The sequence below is a fragment of the Vulpes vulpes genome, chromosome 1, assembly GCF_048418805.1.
Source record: "Vulpes vulpes isolate BD-2025 chromosome 1, VulVul3, whole genome shotgun sequence".
Classification (NCBI taxonomy): Eukaryota; Metazoa; Chordata; class Mammalia; order Carnivora; family Canidae; genus Vulpes; species Vulpes vulpes.
This window is the reverse complement of record NC_132780.1, coordinates 194,210,295-194,235,765: the sequence shown is the minus strand read 5'-3', so window position 1 is coordinate 194,235,765 and position 25,471 is coordinate 194,210,295. Positions and strand designations below refer to the sequence as shown.

The 25,471-nt window shown below is 39.9% G+C and overlaps 1 protein-coding gene and 1 long non-coding RNA gene across 6 annotated transcripts in view; both read right to left on the bottom strand.

The window, feature by feature from the left end:
* The window catches only part of FOXO3 (forkhead box O3), a 122,118-nt gene that overhangs the window by 75,855 nt on the left and 20,792 nt on the right, over window positions 1–25,471 (bottom strand). The gene's annotated exons all lie outside the window — the stretch shown is intronic.
* Window positions 486–25,468, bottom strand: LOC140595618 (uncharacterized). Its single transcript, XR_011997360.1, has 2 exons — window positions 13,417–25,468; window positions 486–6,236 (listed from the first exon to the last, which is right to left on the bottom strand). It is a non-coding gene; the product is annotated as an uncharacterized lncRNA (long non-coding RNA).

Below are 25,471 nucleotides of genomic sequence, written 5' to 3'. Positions count from 1 at the left end.
CCAACTGTCTTATTTTACTTGTAAGAATTACATTTAAAATAATCCAAAACTTTTATCAATGACAATTTGCTAAGCAAGTAATTATTGCTCACATTACAAGATAGATTTTGTTTCTTTTCTGTGGGGTTTTTTGAGTGATGTGAAAGCACCATATTTTACAAAATAAATGTATCTTGTGACTTCTCCCTTTAATCAAATTTTCTTCTAATTTGCTGTCTTACTTCAATCTCATGCTACATTCCCATGTTCACTGCCCTGCCCTCACCCATCCCAGCTTGGCCCCTCGTTTTACCTAAGCAGGTTATCAAAACAGGAATCATCCCAATATTCCCTGTGCTAAAACAAAACAAAAACAAATCTTTTTCTAGAGTCATTCCAATCATTCCCAAACCATCTGTGACATTAAGATAATTTGATCTAAAATCCCCCCCTTTTTTTTTTACTAGAAGGTCAATTTTCTTATTGATCCAAGCTTCTGTTTCCTATTTTGAGAAATGAGTCTATACCTTTTAGGGTATAGATTAGAAATATGTATCTGATACATACAGTGTGCACAAAAAATCAGTAGTAAGCAAAAGGACCCCCATAATACAAATGCAACTATGAATTTCACTTATCTCAATTAAAAAGCTTATTATGCCCCAAGGAACATTTCATGCTTAAAAATGAAAATTAGTAAAGCTGAGAAGCCATGCTCACATGGAGCAGCGTGAAGAAAATCCGCAAAACAGAAGCATTTGGCTTTACATATATACCCTTTTCTCTCTTTTCCTTGAGCTGTCATCTTTCACAGGTGAGCAGGGAAGAAGAAAACAGGAGAAGTCTCAACCAAGATAGCTGTTTTCTTTGGCTGAATTCATAGGCTGTTCAGTTCTAACACAGACCCTACAACTATAACATTTATTTGTGGTTCAAATACAGTAATGAACAATGAATGTAAACTAAATATACTTTGTTCACAAATAGGTCAATGTCAAACATAATATTATGTATTAATAAATCATATGAAGCCTCCACACTTCAATACAATTTTAGGTCTCTTCATGCAATTTAGGCAAAAGCAGGTCTCTGTTGAGTGTTATCTAATCCAGAAAGGACACAAAATATGTTGGGAAGTTCTTCCACACAGTCACACAAAGGCATAATGATTCACGAAAACTTAAGCTGCCACCAAAAATGGCAAATGAACCCAATGCCTTTTACCTCATTCATCCTCTAAGAAATATAATGCTATCTTTCACTTCTCTTTACTACTTTTTTTTCTCTTTACTACTTATTACATCCACTGTAATTCTAGATTTTCATGAGCAAATCTTTCCTGAATAAATCTTGTTTGCTTAAAATGTGTTTTACTCTTTAGCACCTTCTGACTTCCTGAGTAAACTAATTCTGCATGATGCTGACTGGTCTGACAACCACTCAGATCAGAATCGAACACCATTTTCATCAAAGAAGTCTGAAGGTTCGATGCTGTATGCATTTGATCATTCTCAACACCACGTTCTTTCAGAGTTGCTTAAGTCATCATTCTTGGGTCAAATTCATAACCAAAACTTCTTCCAGGAGTTCTCAGACCTGCAGATATTTCCATGATTATTATAAAAATACTTCTTCTGAAATTAAAAAAAGTCTAAACATACCACATAGAAAATTTTTTATTTCAAAAACAAAACTAAACTCTGAGCTTCAATCAAGTTGACAGATTCCAGGACCCTTCTACAGCCCAGAAGGAAAATTCTGATAGTCAGTTAGGGAAAAGCCATACAGGCTGAGCTCAAAGAAAATGCTGCATCTAAAACTCCCCCAGTGATCTCTCCTCCATTAAATGGAATTCCCTTCCTGCATGCTCTTTAAACCTAAAGAGTGACATTTTGGAAATATGCTATACCTGGATATAGAATGACCAGCTTGATGTCTGATAAAATACTCTCCTTCCTAGGCCTAAATGTGTGTGAATGTTCTAGATACTCAATGTTAAGACCACTAGTGCTATAAGAATCATGATAAATTGGGAACAATAAAGAGAAGATTTTCTTTATCATACCTGGGAAAGTGACTAGTTTTCATGGATGATGCTTTACTCCATCTGCTCATTTCATTATATTCATTCTTAGTCTCCAGCTACAAACTTGCAGAAGGTATTTAAATGGCCAAATAAGAATTCTTCTAACTTTACAGAGAGAAATACCAAATTCTGCTAGCCTCTTTAATTTGTCTATTTGTAAGAATGGGGTCTTTGTCCCAGGATGCTTACTGAGCACCAAACAAGTTAGTGAGCACAATCTCTTCTGAAATCCTCCAATCTTCTATAAGAGTGATTTGCCATTCTAACAATAAAGCAACTGAAATCAGCCTGATTTATCTCAAATATGGTACCCACATATAAGGAAAACAAATTACATATCTGAAAACACAAAGAGAAAAAATTACATTTGGAAGGAATGTCAGTTTGCCATATGCTACCAGAAAGTAATTTTCAAACCAAAGATTCCATTTATCTCAGAAGACAAATACAGTTTTCAGGTTTTGGTAAATATTCTTCACCCTATATTATTCCTTCAGAATCTCTGCCTAGTCACTCTGAGAAAAACACCAAAACACTTTAGTGTAAGAAGGGAGAAGAAAAGCATCTACCACTCCACTTACTCTTAACAGTTCCATTAAAGGACCATACGCTTCACTCTCATCTCTAAGAGCTACAAATGGGCTACTACCCTGCGTAAGACACACACTCTGTCTCACCTATACTGTGTATATTCATCATTTTTATAAAAAGTGATTCACATCTCAAAGTTTGTCTTTTTTTAAGGCTGTCAGTGTTGGCCACACACCCTTAACTAATTCTTCTGGATGAATAGGAGGTACAAAAGAGACAACATACAACAGGCAGACTCAGGGTGATTTCTTATAATTCTTTGTACCCATCTTTTTTTTTTTTTGAAAATTTTATTTTTTAAGTGATCTCAACACCCAATGTGGGGCTCAAACTTACAACCCTGAGATCAAGAGCCAGATGCTCAACCGACTGAGCCAGCCAAGAGCCAAATATACCAAATCCTCTGAGGCTCTAAAAGCCATTTCAGCAGACAGCAGAGTCTCAAACTTCATATAAAAACAGGATCTTAGTGGTACCTCTACTATTCTGAAAGATTTTCTCAGGCTAAGTGAGAATGGAAAACTAATAGTCAAGGTATAAGTACATGTGTCTAGAGGAGGGTATGATAGAGATTTACAAAAAATTTTTTGAAAGTAATAATGCTCTGTATTGGCAAGGGTATGAGAAATGGGTAAGTGGAAACTTTCATACATTGCTGGTAGGGTTTTAACAGGTTTTTGCATAAGAAAAAGATCTAGAGAAAAAAAGCAAAGTTTTAAACATCTGCATCCTGAGGCATCAATTCCACTTCTAGAAATAAATGCAGATGTGCATTATGGTTTACCTATAAGATTCTCACCAGTGTATTTATAACAGCAGAAAAACTGGATGGATGGGGTGCCTGGGTGGCTCAGCTGGTTGAGCATCCGACTCTTGGTTTTGGCTCAGGTCAGTACTTCATAGGTGGTGAGATCGAGCCCCGCTTTGGCCTCTGTACTCAGTGGGGAGTCTGCTTGAAGATTCTCTCCATCTGCCTCTCCCCTTACTTGCAATCATGCAAGCTCTCTAAGATAAATAAATCAATCTTTAAAAAGAAAGAAACACACACTGGAGGGAAAAGAGCCCTAATCCATCTAGAAATGACCAGATAAATAAATGACATATTTATTTTTATACAATGAAAAGTAATGTCACACAAATGAAATACTATGCCATCATTAAAATGAAGACATTGGGCATTTATCCCAGAGAAAAACTTATGTTCACACAAAAACATATATACAAATGTTCAGAGAAGTTTTATTCAAAATAGCCAAAAGCTGGAAAAACCCAAATATTCAATCAACTGATAAATGGATAAACAAAATGTGATTTATCCATACAGTGGAATACTAGGCAGCAATAATCAGAACCCACTGATATGTGTAGGAACTTGGACAAATCTCCAGAGAATTAGGCTAAATGGAAAAAGCCAGTGCCAAAGATCATATACTATATGATTGCACTTTTGTAACATTCTTGAAATGACATTATGAAAATGGAGAACATATTAGTGGTTGCCAGGGGCCAGGATGGAGGTGAAGGAAAGGAGGTGGGTGTGGCTATAAAAGGCTATAAAAAGGAAGAATCCTCCGAAATTTTCTGATGTTCTGTATCTCAACTACATTAATGACCGTAAACTGAGTATACTATAGTTTTGCAAGATACTATCACTGGGGGAAACCGGGCAATGGTAGACAGGACCACTCTATTTTTTCTTACAATTGTATGTAAACTTACAATTATCTCAAAATAAAACATTTAAGTTTTAAAAATGAAATCATTAGTAATTATCTGATGACATGAAAAAGTATCTATAATCCCTCCTCCTTTATGAAAATCAGCCAAGATATGGAATTACCAAATTCCTGGGGCTTAAAGGAGAAACCAGGTGTTAAAACTATAGGTAAATACATAATCCCAGTCAACTAAACAACCAAATACAAACACAAAGAAATGTTAACAATAAGCAGCAGAATTACAGGTGATTTTTATTTTCTGCATTTTTGCAAATCTACAGGTTTCGATTTTTTTTCAGCGAACACAGGCATTTTAATAATAAAAGGAAATAAACTTTTAAAGGCTTTTATCTATAGAACACCAACTTGTGGTAAGCTCGTCTTCCCAGATAACACAACTAGGTTTTGTCAGTACTCTTTGAAAGTGAATGGTTTAAAGGGGAAAAAAATGTAACTGTGTGGTGATGGATATTAAACTTAATGTAGTAATCATTTTTTCAATCTACAAATATACCAAGTCATTACATTGCATCTAAAACTAATACAACATTGTTAATTATATCTCAATAAAAAATAAAATAAGGGAATGGCTTACCCCCCAGAAGTCTTAAGAGACAGGAATAACTAGGGGCAAGTTGTGCTGGCTAGCAACTCAATCTTGCCCAAACAGAAGGCTGATACAGATTCAGGTGGGTCTTTAAGAAAGAACTTGCCACCCAGTGCTTTCTTACTGGGACATGGCTACAAGGTATTCTATTCTATAGAAGCCCTATAATATTTGCATTCTATTCTGAAAGGAAAAGTGAAATAGGTCAATCCACATTGATAGGAGTAAATGGGATGAAAAGAGGCTGGAATTTGAAGAAATGGGACAGCCCTTAACAGAAACAGCTGTACATGATGAGTGTAGATGGGTAGCTTGCTTCTCAGATACTTATTTTAAAACATTTCTAAGTTTGTGAGTCAGATTTTAATGGGTTAAGTTAGGGTTGTTTTGTTTTGTTTTAAAGGAAAGTGAGAGGAGAGTTTTAGAAAGCCTATAATCTTAAACTATTTATAGTGCTTGACGATTAAACTGACTACTGAACACCATTCAAATAAAAGATACCTGTGTTCAAAGTATAAATCCACCAACTATGGTTCTGATATGCACGCACACACACACAGAATTCTAGGCATAGCTGAGAGCATACAGAAGTACAGAAATTAATATATTTTGGTCCTAGAATAAGCAACAAAGTTAGCATACCCAGCAGGATGATATATTTCTTTTTTAAATAATATTACCCTGTCTTAAAAGAAAATCCAAAATAAAATAAAATTAAATTAAATTAAATTAAAATTTAAAAAATCCCATTATGTTTTTTGATGGGTTGAGTACTAGGTGTTATACTATATGTTGACAAATTGAATTTAAATAAAAAATATTAATAAAAAAGGGTTATGTTTTTAAAGAACATTCCCAAATCTGTTTCAGTTCAGAAGGGTCATTTATTTATTATCTGGAATAATAACGGGGGAAAGGAAGATGGAAGACGGAATAAAAACAACTTGCTTTTGCAGTTATTCTGATCTAGGAATGAGCAAACAACACTCATCCAAGTTTTAATGAACTCAATTTCCACCTCAAGTTTCTTTTTTTAAAATATTTTATTTATTTATTCATGAGAGACACAGAGAGATTGGCAGAGACACAGGCAGAGGGAAAAGCAGGCTGCCTGCATGGAGCCTGGTGCAAGACTCGAGCCCAGGACCCTGGGATCTCAACTGGAGGTGAAGACAGACAATCACTGAGCCACCCAGGTGTCCCCAAGACTTCAAGTTTCTTATATAACTGTTAATAATCTTTTTATGAATTCCATCTAAAAAAGAAAAGGGAGAGAAAAAGAACATGCACATATGAGAATTTGAGAAATTCCTTCAGTTATCAGGAAAAGCTAAAAGTGAAGGAAGTGGAGGGTCATATGTGAAGAGAGAGGGCCCCAGCTCTGGGTTGGAAGTCTCCAACCACCACCAGGTTACATTAACAGGAAAAGAGTCTATCAACCATCCACATCTTGCTATATAATTCTGGTTGGCATTCCTAGAAGTCATTTATTTGCCAAACCAACTCCATGAATGGGAGCCTTCCCAGAACATATTTAGAATTCCTTCCCTAAATTTCTGTTTCCATGATGGTAAATTTCCAATAAGTCAATCACCATAGAATGTATAACACTTCTTCTGCCCCACCCCCACCACCAAATCTGGACAGCCCCAAAACCTTTTGGAATTACGCTTCTGACTCATGTCGGATTTAACGTTCAAGAGAAAGTTCTCGATTTTTTTCCGTTTCCCAGTAGGCTCCAGCACAGGCAGCTGGTTCAGAGCAATGGGTCAGTGTGTCCCAGTGGCTCTTTTGTGTGTATCCTGCGTGTGGTTGCTTCAGTTCAGTTTATCACTCAGCAACTGCTTGGTAATCCCCTGTCATCCCCACCCTACGAATGTCCCTATCAGCAGAGCTGGGTAGCAACAAGTCAGCAGAATTCGGCCAGTCAATCCATTTCTCCTCTGAAACTGAGGTAACTCAAGTAAAGATGAAGAAAGTACTGAAGAACACTATTCTGAGGCAAAAAGACTGCTTCAGACTGAGAGAAGCACAGGGTTTTTTCCCTCCCTACACTGGAAGGACAGAAGAAGGGAGGGTCAGGAGCAAGAAGGCAAGGATTAAAGTAGAAAAAAAAATCTACAAAATGGTATATTATGAAGTGCATGTGAACTGGATCCTTAAAGGAAAAGTATATGCCCCACCAAGTATGGGGAACCTCAAAACTCCATGAGAGGAATTATATTTTTAAGTTTTTTTTCTTGCTTGCTTTATTAGAAGGTTCAAAAATTCCAGCTTAGAATTTATGGATTTAAGAAGAGGTTATTTAACAAATATGGCTGATTGTAAGTAGTTTTAGCAAAGGAAGAAAATCACTAATTTTAACAAACCAAAGCATAAATTCTAATTTTAGGACCTCTTTAGTACTCTAGTAGGTGGCATGTGATGGACTCTGTGATACATCTCAAGAGTCAGGCAGACCTAAGTGCTTATTAAAAATTAGAGGAAACATGAGGTTTGTTCCTGAAATAGCTCTCTGGCTACCGCACATGCTGCGGCGGAACTCAGCCACATAAAGGTCTACAGTATGAGCCACCAAAGCCTATTAATACTGCAGGATATCATGTAAAAAAAACTCCTTGAAACATATTAAAACATGGGAGTACCTAACCAAGAGAATGCTGGGCTCAGGGGACTGATAGCAATGCAGAGTGGTATCAAAGCATCCCTCTGCCCTGCACTTCTAGCTTAAATTTAGCCCAAGGAGTCCCTAATTTCACATCATCATTATCCAGAATGGGTATGAATACCACAAGGCAGCGCAGAGATGTCCTGATCCAATTAAATATAGCACAATCATTTTGTTTAATAAGAAAGCAATTTTTTTTAAAAAAATGAGCATCTTCACAGCTAACAAGGAAAATGCCTTCCACATCCAGAATCACAACCAACTTTTTTATGCCAAAGCCCATTAACTATTCTCAGGCTGGTGGGCTTCTGGACTTAATGGGGACAAAGAAGTTCAAAGAACACATTTCGAGGGCGTCATAATTTCTAATGGCTCAACGAGCAGTCTCAGTCGGCCTCTCTGTCTCATGTAGCCACAGTAAGAACTTACACAACATCTGAGCTGTCATAGCCCAACAGCTCTTCCCCCTTTGGGACAACTGAAGGCACAACTGCATGGCCTAGTTATGTTCTCACTTAGCTGCTGCTCCCTCCAGAGTGAAATCTTCTCTCCAGTCCTTTGGGATGCTCTCTGCTTATTGTGGTTCAAGCTATCATCGACCCCTCAGACTCTAAGAAGTAAGAAAGGACTAATATATCTAGTCCAAACACTTCCAATTCCTAAAGTGTGTTCTGCTAATAACTGTTTTCTGAAAGAAAGAAGAAAAAAAAAAAAGCATCCTTTGGACCTAAAGCTGTTTTGGATATGTTAGGTTAAACCATGTAAAACAGGTTTTTGTTTTTTGTTTTTTTAATTACAGGACTTCTCAGGAACTTCAACCTGCAGAAGCCTCTCAAGGGCAATAGCACATTAAGTATTTTTCAAACTCATTGAAACATAAATTTCTTTTAAAAGAAAATGTGGAAATACTAATACTAAGGATTCTAGATTCTCCCAAACTTCCTCTAATTCTGCCTATGAACAGATGCACACTTACCTTTGCCTTTCACCTAAACATCCCTTCTCAGTGCTCTTATCTTTGATATCCATTTCCTGGCAAACTTGCCCACCCTTTCTCAAACATTTTCCCTTCCTGCTTACAAAATATATTTGAGAAGTTCATACTTTATCAACCCATAATTTTTCAAGTCTTCTAGACATTTCCCCCCAATACCTCTGAGTCTGCATTACTACTTTTATTTGAACATTTTTTAAAATTAAAGAATTAACCAAGAGGCCATGGATGGGATTTAGAGGGTGCTAAACCCCCCAAATCACAGGCAAATCAGATGCAAAATGTCTTATGTAACTACATTTTTCTGGGGATAGGCAGTACAAGTTTTTTGAAGGGGTCAATTACTTCTCAAGATCTCAAATAGCAAACATGGTATTATAAAGATGTTTTTCATGCTAAAGGGATAATGGAATGGAGAGTAGAATTATTAAAAAGTCGTGCATTTGGCCTTTATGGTAAAATAATAAATACTGACAGATTATAAGTTTGGGGGGCAATCTTCAAAGTAAGGAATATTTTAGGAAGAAAAAATAAGGATAGGTTTATAAAAAAAGGACAAGAGGAAGGAAGCAAAGTCCAGGCACGGTGTGACAGAATGATGGGGAACAGGGCTGCCACCATCAAAATATTTATTTTACTAGAATATCAAAATATTCAATACTTGGCTCATTAATGCAAAATCAATTTCTAGCAAAAATATGAAGCTCATCAAGAACAAGGTAAAATGATGACTTGGCATATTAACACCAGCAGGTGCTTCATAATATGTGGTCTTACAGAGGTCACTATGATTTCATGTGCCTGCAAGAACTTCCCCTTAGACAGCAATTACGATCAACAGAAAAGCAGGCTTTGCCCTCAAGGCTTTGGAATAAGAGACATAAGAAGGTAGAGTCTATAAAGTTTCTGCTTTCGTTACTTCTTTCTTTTCTAAAGTAAATAACCAACCTTTGGGAACTGTATTTACAAACCTGCCTTTCCTCCAAAAAAGCATATTTCTACAACAAAAGAAAAAAGATCAAATAATAAAAGGGAGAAAGGGTCCCCTGCAACCAATAGCTTGTGTTGAGTTTTTTAATAACCAAAACTTCCGTTGTAATTCATAAAATGACTATATACTTGGAAAGTTAATTCAATATAATAAGCACCAAAGTTCTTTATTGCTAGTTAAATTCAGTTTAAGTTGAAGAGTTGGAGAGGTGAGTTATAATGAAAAGTATTTTCAGGGTGCCTGGCAGGCTCAGTCTGTAAAACGTGTGACTCTTGATCTCAGGGGCCCATGATGAGGGATCTCTTGAGCCCCATGTTGTGGAAATTACTTAAAAATAAAATCTTAAAAAAAAAAGCAAGCATTTTCACTCTACCTCCTTCTCCAGAAATATTTCCAGTATTCCTGAAAACTCTATTTGCATTCCACATCACTACCTAGAAACACTGTATGTTCACACCTCTCATAAATTCAACAAAAATAAGCAGGAGGCTTTTGGCCTCAACAACTTGTGGCTTGACGAGGATTTGCAAAACCCAGCTGCCTGGGGGAGGCATGTGTGGGAAGGATGGAAGAGATGCCTCCTTCCCACCCCCCTCATCTCTCCTTGAGTAGAACATTAAAATACCGGGAGGATAAACTGAACTCTTGGTTCTTGCTAGTGCTGTTTGAGGAACTACTGTGAAAATACCTTGGATCATGAATGTCTCCACCAAAAATCACATACTAACACATACAGATCACTCTCACACATGTTCTAAAGTGGCTTCTAGAAGCGCACAAAGGAAAAGAGAGCCACTCACAAAACCGCTCAGGTGAAGTGCACTCTTATTTCATTGCATAGGGCTGCTAGGAGTCAGTTTGGAAAGAACTGGACCTCTGCCAGATTCAACAAAGCCAGATCTGGGGATGGGCCAGGCTGTCCTGAATTCCTACAATGGTTTAGTCACTGCGACATCCCACACCACGCCAGACCCAGAGGCCCAAGGGACTCAAGGGGGTAGGGCACCGAAGCCAGGGGCCACCACCAAGGAGGCTGAGTTTATACTTGCCATCTATATTCTTGGAGTTTAGAAAGTAGTAATATGAAAACCATATGGCCCAAATGGAAAGAAGAAGGGGGCCAGAGAAGGAGGCAAGAGCAAAGAGGGAAATGGGAGAGGTAAGGAAGGAGGGAAGGAAGTACTAGATGCCTCTTATCTCAGAAAATTTGGGGAAAATGGATGGTGCTGCCATGGTCCATGAGGCCATTTCATACCTTTGTTCTATTAATAAGAAACGAAATCTCCAGTAACTTGACAGCTTTGTTTTCTTTATTTGGCATCTAAATCTTAGGAGCATGAGACATGCTTTTGATATCCTACAACTCTCCTGAGAAGGAAAAGCAGGGACTCTCCTTTTTTTCTTCTCTAAAGCTCTGCAAATTTCACCTGTTTTCATTTTGTAAAAAAAACAAATGAACAAACAACAAAAAACAAAAAACCAACATAGCTTAAATCAATCTAAGTATCTCAAGTTCTCCTCTCCCTCTCATTTGAAATTAATTTGCCAACAACTCTTTGGGGATGGAGAAAATAAGAAAGAAGGAAGAGTATCAGCATATAGGGTTGTGGTCTCTCTCCTCTCTCTGTGTTAGCAGTTTTAAGAAAAGACAAAGTTAAAAAAAAAAAAAAAAAAACCACAACACAAACACAAAGCCAAAAGATATCCAAAAGAAATACATAGCAAAGGAAAAAAATATTTACTTTTCCCTCCCTGCCCCCCAATTATTTAGCTTTCCTTAGACACAGTTAACCTTCTGGCACAACCTTCACTCAGTCTTTCAAGCTCATCTATTTAAAAACAGTAAGATCTAAAATATCTGCACACCCTATTTCACAATCAACATCTTTTGATAAACTAGGAAATAAAAGAACATCTTGTTACTATAATGTGTAATCCTCCCTTCTAAGAAAAAACACTTGTACCAAATCCAGCTAACATGATCCATTAAGAACAAGCTAGTTCTTTCTCAGATGCTAACTTTGTACATGGAGGACATGAACTTTGAAAACAAACACTCAACACTATTCCCAATACCTGCATGTTCAAATAACCCACTAAATTATACATTCCTAAGCATGCATCCATTTCTCTGAGGATACACTAGAGAAATGCCCTCTCTAGTTTTTTGTTGTTTTTTTTTTAAGATTTTATTTATTTATGAGAGACATGGAGAGAGAGGCAGAGACACAGGCAGAGGGAGGAGCAGGCTCCCTGCGAGGAGCACAATGCAGGACTCAATCCCAGGGCCCTGGGATCACACCCTGAGCCAAAGGCAGACGCTCAACCACTGAGCCACCCAGGTGTTCCCGTCTCTAGTCTTTAATGGTGTTGAGACAGAGATTAAAGACTAGAGAACGGTGAAAGCACTGAGACCCTCCCTCCTCCCCTCACCCACTGAACTACTACTCTCAGTGCCTTCTCAACAAATGGCTTCTCAGACTCCAAAACCACAACAAATGTGCAACCTGAGGCCCCAGCTGTGGCAGACAAATGCCAGAAGCAAAGTTCACGATACTTTTAGCATTCATACAGGAGCTTACACAGGTGTGAGGAACCACAGCACAATTATCTGAGAAACATACACCCTCTTTCTACACACATGCATTCATGCTTCCGCCACACTTCCATTCCAAAAGGCCACCAATGCTCACAGAACCTCCTACTTGAAAAATAATTTCAGGTGAATTTAAAATTCATTCCTGCTTGCTACTAACAAGGACTGTAAGTTCCTGAAAGAATTTCTATTGCTCAAATCATGAAAAGGAGGAGGGAGGCAAAAGAAGGGAAGACTCTTGAGTAAGCATGAATAAAGGAATAGCTGAAGGGGCTTTATTTTTTTTTTTAAGATTTTATTTATTTATTCATGAGATACACAGAGAGAGGGAGAAAGAGGCAGAGACACAGGCAGAGGGAGAAGCAGGCTCCAGGCAGGGATCTTGACGTGGGACTCGATCCTGGGTCTCCAGGATCACACTCTGGGCTGGAGGCAGGTGCTAAACCACTAAGCCACCCAGGAATCCCCTGAAGGCACTTTAAAGCAAAGGAAGGGCCTAGCTTACAATGCTAAAAATCTGGCCAAAATGAACTGTTCTTCAAGAAATTCCAGCCATAGCCTTTCTTAAACTTCCTTTTCTTTTTAAATCAATTTTATTAAAGTATAATTTATCTACCAAAAAAAATGCACCCATTTTAAGTATACAGTTAGATGAATTTGGGCAAATGTATACACCAGTGTAACCACCACAATAATGATACAGAACATCTTCATATCCCTACAAAGTCAAAGTTCCCTTACGCAGTTTCCGCAGCTGCTCCCCTCCTACGCCACCCATGGGCCCTGGCAATCACTGATTTGCCTTACATCACTATGGGTTAGTTTGACCTTTTCTAGAACTTCATATGAAGGAGAATGAATAGTATGTACTCTTCTATGTTTCTGAGACTCACCCATATCTTGTATCAATGGTTTGTTCCTCTTTATTGTTGAAGTATTTCCCTTGTATCAATATACCATACTTTTCCCAACTTTTTTTTTTTTTCCCAACATTTTAAAACAAAAAAAGACAGCAATGGTTAACTTTAAAACACATACAAAAACCAGGGTACCTGGCTAGCTCAGTAAAAGGAGCATGTGACCCTTGATCTTGGGGTTGTGAGTTCAAGCCCCATATTAGTTGTAGAGATTACTATAAATAAATAAATAAATAAAAATATAAATATAAATAACTGATGAAGGGCACCTGGGTGGCTCAGTTGGTTATGCATCTGCCTTCAGCTCAGGTCATGATCCCAAGGTCCTGCATTCCAGCCCTGCATTGGGTTCCCTGCTCAATGGGGAGCCTGCTTCTCCCTTTCTCTCTGCCTGCTGCTCCCTTCTGCTGTGCTCTCTCTCTCTGCCAATTAAATAAATAAAAATCTTAAAAATCAATCAATTCAATCACATACTTAAAACTTTTTAATACCATCATTTCTTTTTCTCAAGGTAACTAGAACCCATAAGTAACCATATAAAGTGCAGACCACAAAACCTCTGGCTTCAGAAACATGAAATTTGGTTTTATTTCACCCCCCTATATCTCATTCAATCAGATGGAAAGAAAAATTATAACCTGAGATTTTTGTTTACTGCCAGCTCAAGATGTCATTCCAAGCTGCTGAAGAACTACGAGGAAACTATCTCCAAGTAAATTTTCATGTGCTGCTTCCTGATTGCCTGACCGGAAAGTGAACTTCAGGGCTACAGTTTAATATGGTTCTGATCCTTCCGTTTTTGCCTCATTAGTGAGAATTTTGGACTTCATTCTGGCTCCTGAGTTACCCTACCACCAAAATGATGTCATGGGATTGCCCCCCAAGAAGTCCTATTTAAAAAAGGAAACATACTGTTTAAATTTTGCATAACCTAACCTAAAATCATGAAGACTAGTACCATTTCCAAGGGAATACAATTTGGGAAACACTGTTCTAACAGTTATAATATACATCCCCCACATGGTACTTAGCTTTAGGATGGTTGCCTGTCTGTAACCACCATGTTATACCCTGAATGTAAATGGACTACCCTTATGCAATTGTTGGATACAAAGATGAAAACAGTTTCTCAAAGATCTCTGGGTGAGTCCCAGCTTGTAACACCTGTGAAATGAAAAACTATAATCCCCAGAAGCGAAAGGAAATCTCTGTACCCTCAGCCCCCACTGTCCTACCCATGCCCAAGCAGGTCTTTGTAACACTTACAAAGGCAGGCAGCAGCATCTTCTAAGGGAGAGGTCCTAGACTGAGAAGACTATTTCCCATCCCTCTGCCTGATCAACCAGCGGGTGCTCTGAGCTCACCACAAAGTTCTGGGCCTCAGTTTCTTTTTTCTATCGAATGAGGCAGCTGACCTAGAATGAGCTCTAATGTACCCTCCAGTCTGAAAGCTAGAATAGGAGTCTCATAAAAGAGCAATAATCCCAAGACTAAAAGGACAAAAGTTGCATATTTTTTTAACCATAACAGAATTTGTGAGCATGACATCCAAAATTCTGACAGAAACATCAGTCTCAGACACCTGGGTGGCTCAGTTGGTTAAGCGTCTGCCTGCACTCAGGTCATGATTCCAGGGTCCTGGACAGAGCCCCACAACAGGTTCCCTGCTCAGCAGGGAGTCTGCTTCTCCCTCACCCTCTCCCTCTGCCCCTTCCCGCTGGCTCCTGCTCTCTCTTGCTTACATTCTTTCTCTAATAAATAAATAAAATCTTAGGGTGCTGGGTGGCTCAGTGGTTGAGCATCTACCTTTGGCTCAGGGTGATCACAGGGTCCTGGAATTGAGTACCATATCAGGCTCCCCACAGGGAGTCTGCTTCTCCCTCTGCCTATGTCTCTGCCTCTCTCTGTCTCTCTCTCATGAGTAAGAGAAAATCTTTAAAAAATAAATAGTCTTTAAAAAAAAAAAAAAGAAACTTCAGTCTCAATTCTCCATTCATAATTCTTGGCTGTTATAGTCTTTAAATAAATCCTTTCATGTCTATCCATTATCTCTTTGCTTTCCTCTAATTTGAGTATTATCCCCCCTCTAAAACAAACAAAAAAACCCCACTGAAATTAAATCTTATTGGGGGATGTGGGTGGCTCAGTGGTTGAGTGTCTGTCTGCCTTTGGCTCGGGTCATGAATAAATAAACATTTTTTAAAAAAAGAAATTAAATCTTATTAATGAGTTACAGTCTTCATATTTAACATATCTGTATGTCTTTTGTCTGAATACTGATGCTTATAAGTTTTTATTATGATACCATATAGAACAGAACATCCTTTGATTAAGAATAAATCTCTAGAGGGTAAAAAGTTTCCTTGGGGAAAAAAGAAAAATGCCACTTTATTTTGCAACAGTCTCTTCCTGGGCAACAAGCTTTTGATTTTTCATCAAATTGCAAAGGATCACTTAAAGCTTGACTAACATTCAGTATGAAACAGGTTGTTTTTTTTTATACACTCACAATTAGAAGGCTGGATCTTAGAATCTACATTAGGCAACCCTGTATAATCCAAAAGCCCCTTAAATTTCCCATAAGTGGCTAAAGAAAGCACTGCTTTCCCAAATATTAGTCACAGACTCTGGTTCCGTACAGCCAGCGACCCTGCTTCAGCAAGATCCACCCCCTGCCGGATTCCTCCTCCTGCTCTTAAAGTTCACAGCAACTGAAGCTGAGTCCCTCCGCTGGACTGGCGTGCAGGGGAGTGGGCCTGCAGGTCCACGCTGCAATCTGTCGGGAAAGGATGGATGGCTGCACTCGAAGAACAAAAGCCTGCCTCATGGATGAAGCACTTTCCAAGACAGGAATGGCAGGGCTGAGAGAACACTGGCAGGAGCGCTTGTGTAGGCGCACGGTCCCTTCTTAGTACTCAATGTCCCCAGCACTTGGAGAGGAAGTAAACAAGGATCCGGGTTATGCAGGCGTCTGTGTGGCCCGGGGCAGCCAAGGCCTGGTCGGTCAAGACTCCCGACTCCCAGTCAGGGGACGCTTACGTCACGAAGCTCCAAAATGTGGGCTGCGTGTGACCAGGAAAAATTACCAAGGCCAGTTTAAATACAGCCTGTATTTCTCTCTACCAGTTAAATTTTTTTTTTTTTATTTTCAAAACCAGTAATTTTCTGAAAAAGTTAAGTAAAGCTGGAACATGGAAAACAGCTAGCTACATGCGGGATGGCCCACAGGGTAGCACACAGGCACCCTGATGCCATCCATTTTTCTCCTCAAGGCACATCTGCATCAAACTATTCCAACTCCACTAGACCGAAAACGGGTTTGGCTATTTGGTCTTAGAAAAGAGCCTCGGGAATGTCAATTTTTAAATGTCCTACTGCAGAACCTTCAACATTATGTTTACTTAATAAATGCTAAGCAACTAAGATGCTATCATTACTTTCCATCAAAAACTGTTTAAATATTCCTTCAAGCTTTTCCATTTGCCAGTTGCACCCGAACAAACTGTGTTCTCTCTTTTTTTTTTTTTTTTTTTGCCTAGTTGCAGAAAATAATCCCAGCGGAGCCCAAAGCATCCTGCTGAGATTTTGAGTGTGAGGGCAAGATCCAGTCAAGCTGTATTTCTCTGTTTTTCCGACCTACTACACTCTGGGAGGACCAGGCCAGGATTTCCCAGTCGGCAGGACACTGCATCTTCACTGACCACAAAGACAGTCTCAGTGTGTCTTGATATTCTAAGTTTCTTCCTAGCCTGTGCCTTTGGGGTGGGGGGTAAGGGACTAGGGAATATAAAGATGTAAAACAGAAGCAGTGCTGACCAGAAGGAAGAAGGGAGAGAGCTTTTTCTGTGCCCTACACATAGAGATCTCATTTTGTATAGCAAATGTATTCTTGTAAAGTTGACTATAACTGAATTTCTGAAATCTGATTCTTTAAAATGTAACAGCTCACTAATTAAATAAATGTGATTGTACAACCTCAGTTCGTATCTTTTTGTAAATCTTAATTTTTCATACAGTTTAGTTTAAAAAGTAATACTATTATGTCCAGGTAATGGTCCGTGCAAATTAATCAGCACACTAGCAAAAGTATAAGTCCAACTGCAGAAAGAAACATGAATTTAATTTTTAAATATATTAAAGAATAGTTCAAAAGTAATTTAAGTACTCAAAAAACAACTCACACCTATCATCTCTACCTTTGCTGTATTTATCAACTTAAAGATGATGAAATAAAACACATTCATAAATAAGGTCACAAGCAAAGCAACTGGTTAGCAGATTACCACAACAACTAGAGCTTTAAGCTATGTTAAAGTTGCCTTAAAAACTGTCTTTCTTCATTTTTAGATGGAACATGTAGGAAGCAGGTCCCTTTTGCTTTACTGTACATGGAGGTCTTAGGAATAATGGCACCAGCAAAAGGCTGCAGGGGTCAGAGGGGAAGCCCTTCTCCAGAGTGTCCTAGTTAATGTTACTAGTTTGGAAACGCTGGTCTGAGTCATGTCAACATCAAAATGCAGGGATCCTTAATTTCTCTATAAAAATATTTGTGTTCTATGACACACTTAATGCAACACAGGTGGGCAAAAGGAAAGTTCCAGGTTTCAGAACCAAATGTATCATCAGGCAAATCAACCAAGCTCAGATAACCTCAAAGAGAAATTAGACATTTTGTCAAGGGTTTCTGATGACAATGCAAAAGCAGGAGAGTACATTGTACTTTAAACAATGCCTTGTCTGTTTGCAGGAACGTGGACTGGCCTAAAATGGATGGGAGAAAAACAAGGGTAGCACTGAGCCACAGCTTTCACTTCAAAGGCAAACTAAGGAGTGTTTGTGTGTGTGTGTGTGTGTGTGTGTGTGTGTGTGTGGTGTATACATTCATGTACATACACATATGTACATTTTTCTATGAATTGGCAAAATATATGTACCACAGGTGGGCACACAAAACTCCTAGTGCTGCCTGACACCCCATTCCCGTCAATCCCTACATGCAATGCCCCTAAATGGAAACACTTCACTCCCTTGGCTGTTTGGGAACCAACTAATTCTGCCCAAGGAGAAGCAGTCTCAGGAACCCTCTGTCGAGTAGAGGTGTATTCAGCCCTGAGGAGCTATTCTAAGTGATAGAGACCTCTAACAGAGGATGGGGACATAGGAGGTGGAGCAGGGCAGGCTGGGTCTGTATTCACTCTGCCCCTGGTAACCTGGGTGTGGAGCTTGAAACACTGGGTACATACAGCAAATACCTGCTGAACCAATAATCAGGGCCAGGCCCAGCTCAGGGTCTCGGCTTTCTTAGCACTTAAATTTTTTTTTTTTTTTGGTGTGCGTGTGTGTGAGGATAATGTCCAGTAAATGTTATCACAGTTTCCTTAATGATCCTTAAGGCCCTTCCCTGGAAACCAGTCTTAGCTCACACCTCGAGCCCTCCTGGAAGCTAGACTGTGCCAGTGCACTTGTGCTGAGCACCAACTACAAGCGGCTCCTTGGCATTCTCCTTGACCACAGCCCCTTCTACTGAGTCCCTACTACTCTTGGTACAGTCAATCCCTTACATCAAGACTTCTGCCTTCCGTCCACCTTTTCCGACTCCTCAGTTTCCCAGCTGCCTTGGTTTTCTCCATGGGCAGCTCTAAGAACGTTCCCAAATAACTTCATCCATACTGCCTTGTATGAACGTCCCAATCACTCCCTAGGTTTGGAGCCACGCGCACTCAACCAAACTCCTGCTATGTCAAAAAAGGATTTACAAGGCTAGACAGACGAATAAATAAACCACTGAGAAAGAACACTCAAACAGACTGGCTCATTACCCTAGAGAACCAAATTTCAAATATGAGAATGTCATCTATTAGATCAGTGTTCTGTTTATGATGTCCTAAGAGAAAAAGTTTCTTAGTAACAGAAAAAGCCATGCTTCTGTGAAACTGATCTGTTTTTATTAAAGGCAGTTATGAAGTTGAAAGCCGAAATATACTTTTTTGCTTCAGCTGCTATGAAACTCAAGAGCACAATCTGTGGTCTGACTCTAATACCTGTCAAGCACTACACTGTCCTTTACTCTCAGATTCATCCTTTTATATAGCATATAGTTTTGTAAGTTGCCACTGTGGTATTATCAGAGAAGCATAAACACACATCAATTTGCAATTAATACCTTTAGGGAAAGATGGTCTTTGCTTCTCTATCAGTTTGGGTCTATTCAGGAACAGCAGATCCACGTTGACTTTTAAAGGCAATAACAAATCAAGGAATCTAGCTTCCCTAGGACGAAACCTAAGCAGAACTTAGGCTTGTACCCTACACCTCTCCCCCTTGCACCTTGAAGGATGGGTGCAACCAGAATGGAGGGTGCAGAGGCTCAGCACAACATACTCCATCACTTGGTGGCAGCCAATTTTGGATGATACTGAGTCCAATATGTATTTAAAGCGGTTTAGATTCTCCATTGGCTAAAACCTTCGAGACTGTAGACTAATAGAATAATAGTTATGATTGCTTTTCCTAAGGTGCCCTGAATAGCTTTAGAAGCACTCTGATGGGGAGATAAAAGGCATCTCTAAATTGTAGGAAAGCAAGAGACACACCTTACAGAGGCTCTCAGTTGTCTTGGGAAGAAGAGGCCAGCCTCATTCTGCTGAAGTGCAGAGAAGTGCAGACAGCCCCCCTAGATGGTGAAGGCCTTGGAAGCATTGACAACTAGGCTCCAAACTCAACAGTCAGCAGCTGTTTCCCAGGCCAAGGGGCCTGTGAACCCCAACCAGCTTTGCGATCTTATCAGACTTGGGTTTAGATATCTTCAGCAGATTTTAAATTCCAGGTGGGAAACCTCTGTTCGCCCGCTGGAAAAATAAGATGACACAGATTCTTCATGGCTTGGAGACTTTGCAGTCAGCAGTGCTTACAGAAAAGCAAGAGCCAAAGCCATAGATTGTGAATTCAACTTTTCATTTCAAAAGAGACAGCTTTATGACCCTGTGCAGGCTACCATGTTTCAAGTTCATCCCTAGGAAATAGAGTAAGATTCCTGCCTTTTATCTCCCATTAGAGTGCTTTTGAGGCTATTCAGGGCTCCTTAGGAAAAGCGATCATTATTATTATTCTATTAGTCTATAACCTCCTAAGTTTTAGCCAAATGAAAATCTAAACCACTTTAAATACACATTGGACTGAGTCTCATCCAAAATTGGCTCTGCATCCTAGTAAATGCAAGTTTCCAGATGGCAAGATTTTAGGTGAAATCATCAAAAGACTACATAAGTGCCACATATTATTACGTGCCTTCCACTCATTAATTCACCCAACACTCTGCATGTTAGGGATGAGCCAAGTTATCGCCTTTACAAAGAGCAGACTCAGTATTCTTTCACGGTTACACAAACAAATGGCCAAGCCAAAGTGAAAGGAAGGACTACTCCCTCCCTTCCCTGTACCCTGCAATTTCTCAAGCAGGGTCTGTGTTTTATCACTTTTCCTTGAGGATTGCAAAAGTTCTGCAAGGAATTCTTTGATTACTGTAATACTTTTATCAACAAAAGAAAATGAACTCCAACAACATACTATACTGTCAGAAATTTTACTATCAGAAGTGAAAACAATGAAGGAGCAGCAGAAATACATGCCAGGATATACAGCTGAGCAAGACTTCCCTTCTTTCCAGGCAAGGTAGGTTCTGCGCCCACATAGGCCTTCCTTAATGCAGTCTCCCAAGAAATAATGCACACACTTTCTGTGCACTTCCCTATTGTTCACCACACTATAAACTCATCAAAGGCAACTTCTACATCCATCTAGATCTTCAACACATCTATACATTTGCTGAATGGAAGCAGATGAATAAATCAGATGAGTAAATAATCATGGCTGTGGTCCAGGCAGCACACTCCCATGCCCTGTCCCCAAACAGTTACTTCACATGGGCCCTGGAGTTAAGCCTAGACCATAGCCCAGGCTATAGAAGCCAGGAACACTGCCACTGATCCACTGCCGAGGGCCCAGGACACTCAACCACTTGTGTTACCAAAAGAACTCTGTTTACAGGAGTGTGACTCAGATAATTTGCAATATTTTTATTCCACCTTTAAAAGACAGATTAATTCACCACAGTATTAGAAATCCTGCCATAAGCCTTTCAATAATCGGTGTCAAGACTGAAATATCCTGGTAACATCAAAAGTGACGAGAAGTGGTACTTTTGCGCTCAGTGCCAAACACACTGCCGGCTCCAAAGACTACCAAATTTCTTCAATGTCTATAAAAAGAGCTCAGCATATCAAGAAGACTCTAAGAGTTACTGAAAGCTGCTTTGGGAACTTAATTCCCTCAAAAAAGATATCCAAGTCTACCAGACACCATTTAATGTATGGCCTGTATAGGATCAAGACTGGTAGAACTGCAAATCTCGCTTGCAGCAAACTGCACTGACCCAGCCAACTGTGTCCACTCCTCTGGCACAAAGTCACCTATTCTTGGAAACACATGCAAAGGAATTCTTACCCCAAGTTACAACCCTTATACAACTACATAGAAAATTCAGGCCCCATCACTCTGGATTATATCTTAAAGGCCTGGAGCATTTGACCATCTGAGAAAGTCTCTCACAGGTACACTTCCAGAGAATGCCTCCACACTGGCCATAGTGCAGTAAAAAGCCCTGGAGAATAACGTAGTGGCGTCTGAAGTAAGGAACACGTCCAGGCAGGTACAGGCAATGTTCACAGACCCTCATGAGGCACTGGGGCAGGTTGTCCTCCGTAAGACTATGGTGACTACTAGGCAGTTCCAAACTAAGAGTGGCCAAACTATGCATTTTCAGATAAGCTCCTTTACATCTCTCATCCATAATTTCCTCATCCAGAAAATAAAAGGATAAACCAGATGACATCCAAGGCCTTTAGTTCTGGAATTCAGAGGTTCCATTGTCAATTTAGGGTTAACTGGCTTCTCACGTCTGTCCTTCCTCTGGAAAATTCCTGAGGAAACAGCCCAGGTAAGATGGACAGAGGAATGTTGGGTACATAAGGGTGCTGAGAAGGGTGCTCTAGGTACTGAGAGTCAGGAGTGAGGCTACTTACACCTAACACAGGTAGTGAGTAACAAGAGATTGACCTACTGCACAGTTTTTTCTGGGTCAGACTTGGCTTTCCCATCTTGATACACAGGAGGCAAGAGAAACCAAATGTCAGGTCTGCCCTGAAAACTGTCTCCTCTAAAAAAAAGAATCTCACTCCTTAACATCTTCTAGAAGGGTCACTCACATCTACATGACAAAAACCTAACTGAAAACTATTAAATTTTTTTTAAAGATTTTATTTATTTATTCATGACAGACACAGACAGAGAGAGAGGCAGAGACACAGGCAGAGGAGAAGCAGGCTCCACGCAGGGAGCCTGACGTGGGACTCGATCCCGGGACTCCAGGATCAGGCCCTGGGCCGAAGGCAGGCGCCAAACCACTGGGCCACGAGGGCTGCCCGAAAACTATTAAATTAAACAGGGTATACGCACTACCTTACAAATGGCTCCTTTCTTTTAGGTCTTTCAGGGCATTTCTGTTTATGTGCAGAATGCAAAACTTTCATTTAAAAAAGTCCAACTTCTTAAAAATATTAGTCAATGACTGAGAAAGAAATGTCTCTGAGTTCTTATAACAAGAGAAAAAGATTCTGACACAACTTCTTAGATAAAAAGCTGTCTCCCACTAAAACACAGGACTGGACTCTTGGGCCTCTTAGCACATGCTTCCCCTTCACTTCCACTCACAAGTTCCATGTCAGGTCATAAGCCGGCTGGGCCTGCTTCCCACATCTGGAAAACAAGATGCTTAGGATGGTCCCTGTATTTAATCTAAAAAGCAGCTGGTAGGTACTTGATTAAGGAGCTAGTAAATAAATGGTCTATGCCAACCAAAAAAGGCTGATTTCTCCTTTTCTCTCTCTCTAAGATCTTATTTATTTATTCATGAAAGACACAGAGAGAGGCAGAGACATAGGCAGAAAGAAAAGCAGGCCCCCTGTGGGGAGCCTGATGCAGGACTCAATCCCATGACCCCAGGATCATGCCCTGAGCCAAAGGCAGATACTCAACCACTGAACCACTCAGGTGCCCCTGACCTTTTTCCATGGGGGTTAAAAGTGCAAGGAAAATATTTTGTCTCTATATGATAGTGAAAACTGTTCATACGATATTCAAAAAATAGCCTCAACTGCTTTTAGGGCTTTTTCTTAGAGAGTGTGCAGCCTATGTTTTAAAGTGTTGAGAAACTTTATCATTAATATAAAAAAAAATAGAGACATTTTATTTTTCATGCAGATGAGAAAGACCAGACAACCAAGTTCTTTTAACAAAGTCTTGGCAGCAAGTCACAGATCATATTTCATTGACAGGGTGATAATGGGAAAAAGATGGCACATACAGTTTCCTACTCCTCTCCTCTCATTCCTTTGCCCCTTAAACACCAGAGACTTTGGGAGAACTGGTTTCCAGACAGAATGCCTCTCCCACTTTGACAAAGAAAAAATTATTCAGAATTCTAAACTCCCTGAAAGACACTGCCAAAACAGAACATTATTACTTTTTTTTTACTATCCCAGAACCACAAATAACTTTGCTTTCCTCTTTTTCCTTCCAGAATAAGAACTACTACGGCTCTCCTTTCTCCCCAAAGGAGTCTCCATGGTTCCATGACTGACACTGAAAGCAAATTATTTACAATTTAATCATAAAATACGTTCATTGATATTACTTCACTAAGAGTATACATAGCGTTGTTTGATAATGTTCTTCGTAGAAATTACGTAACGGCTTAACTGTCCCCAACCCAGCCATTGTCCCTAATATCTCCTCACAATCAACACAACTGCAACCCTTCCTCCAGCTTCTGCCAAGGTATGTTTACTGGGCCATCACCCATGCTCCTAGATCCCTCTTTGCCAATCAAGTCATCACCCACACCCACTACAATTTAGCCTCCTTCTCCTGATGCTTCCATCATTCAACACCTGCTTACTTCAGGTTACCTTCTTAAAACATCACAACACACAGTATCCTGGGGCTCAAAGTGTGGAAAAGAAGGAAAGCTAGACCTAAATGATCCACTGGCTTCCTCCAAAGCCAGGCCACGCAGATATAGCTGTTCACCAGGTGGTGGAACACAATTAGGCTTCTTCCACTTACACAGGGAGAGGCGGAGAAAAAGCAGTCATTGCAGGGAAGTTTAGATGCAGTTCAGAGTCCATGCATCTCTGTGTCTCATTTCTGAATCTGCAAAATAGGACCTGGGTTCACCCTTCTTAGACTATCACTTGCATCTGCTTTGCAGCCTGGAGAAAATAAGCAGTTTGCAGAATCCTATCCCTAAGAATAATTACACTTCAATATGAATGCTTGTCTACAACCTAACACTCAAGGCTGTTCTTCCTGGGCTCCAAAAGAGTGACCGGCCACGTGGAACACATCTGCCTGAATTTTAACAGACGATCATGCAAACTCCCCTCCTTTCTCTAATCTTAAACCCTAGGAGAGAGGTGATAAGGATGAATAGCCCAATGAGGTCTCAGGCAGTATTATAAAATCAAAAATCCCTAAAGTGTAGATAAATCATTGATTTTAGAGTAAAGACCTACTAATGCAGGTATCTCACCTCTACCACTTGCCAAACATATGGCTTTAGCCAAGTCACTTAACCATCCTGTACCTCAGTTTCCTCATCTGTAAAGAAGAGCTGGGCAGCCCGGGTGGCTCAGCGGTTTAGCGCCACCTTTAGCCCAGGTCCTGATCCTGGAGACCTAGGATCAAGTCCCACGTCGGGCTCCCTGCATGGAGTCTGCTTCTCCCTCTGCCTGTGTCTCTGCCTCTCCCTGTCTCTCATGAATAAATCAATATTAAAAAAAAAAAAAAGAAGAGCTAATATGCATAAAGCTCTTGACAGTATCTGGCGCATAATAAATGTTCAACTAATAGCAATTTTAAGTTCTAGCCATGAAAATGATGGCTAAACCAAAGGCTGAGACTGGACATATCACTCCAGTGCAGACTGAAGATGTAACAGTTTTTGCCCTTTCTGTGGGGAGGGGATGAAAGCTTTCCAGCGTCAATGACAACTCTCCCCGTTCAGCAGCATATAGAAGTCAGGGCACAGGGACCTTCTTTTCAAAACCAAAGGCCTCCTCTACAGCCTCCTAGAGGGGATTTTAAAAGAGGGGTCAACCAGACAGATGTCCCTTATTACCATCTTCAGATCTGGGCCACAGGAGCCAAGGACTCAGATCCCTCTGATCCTTGGGCTGGAAGCCAAGACTTCTAGACTGCTGCCAGGCA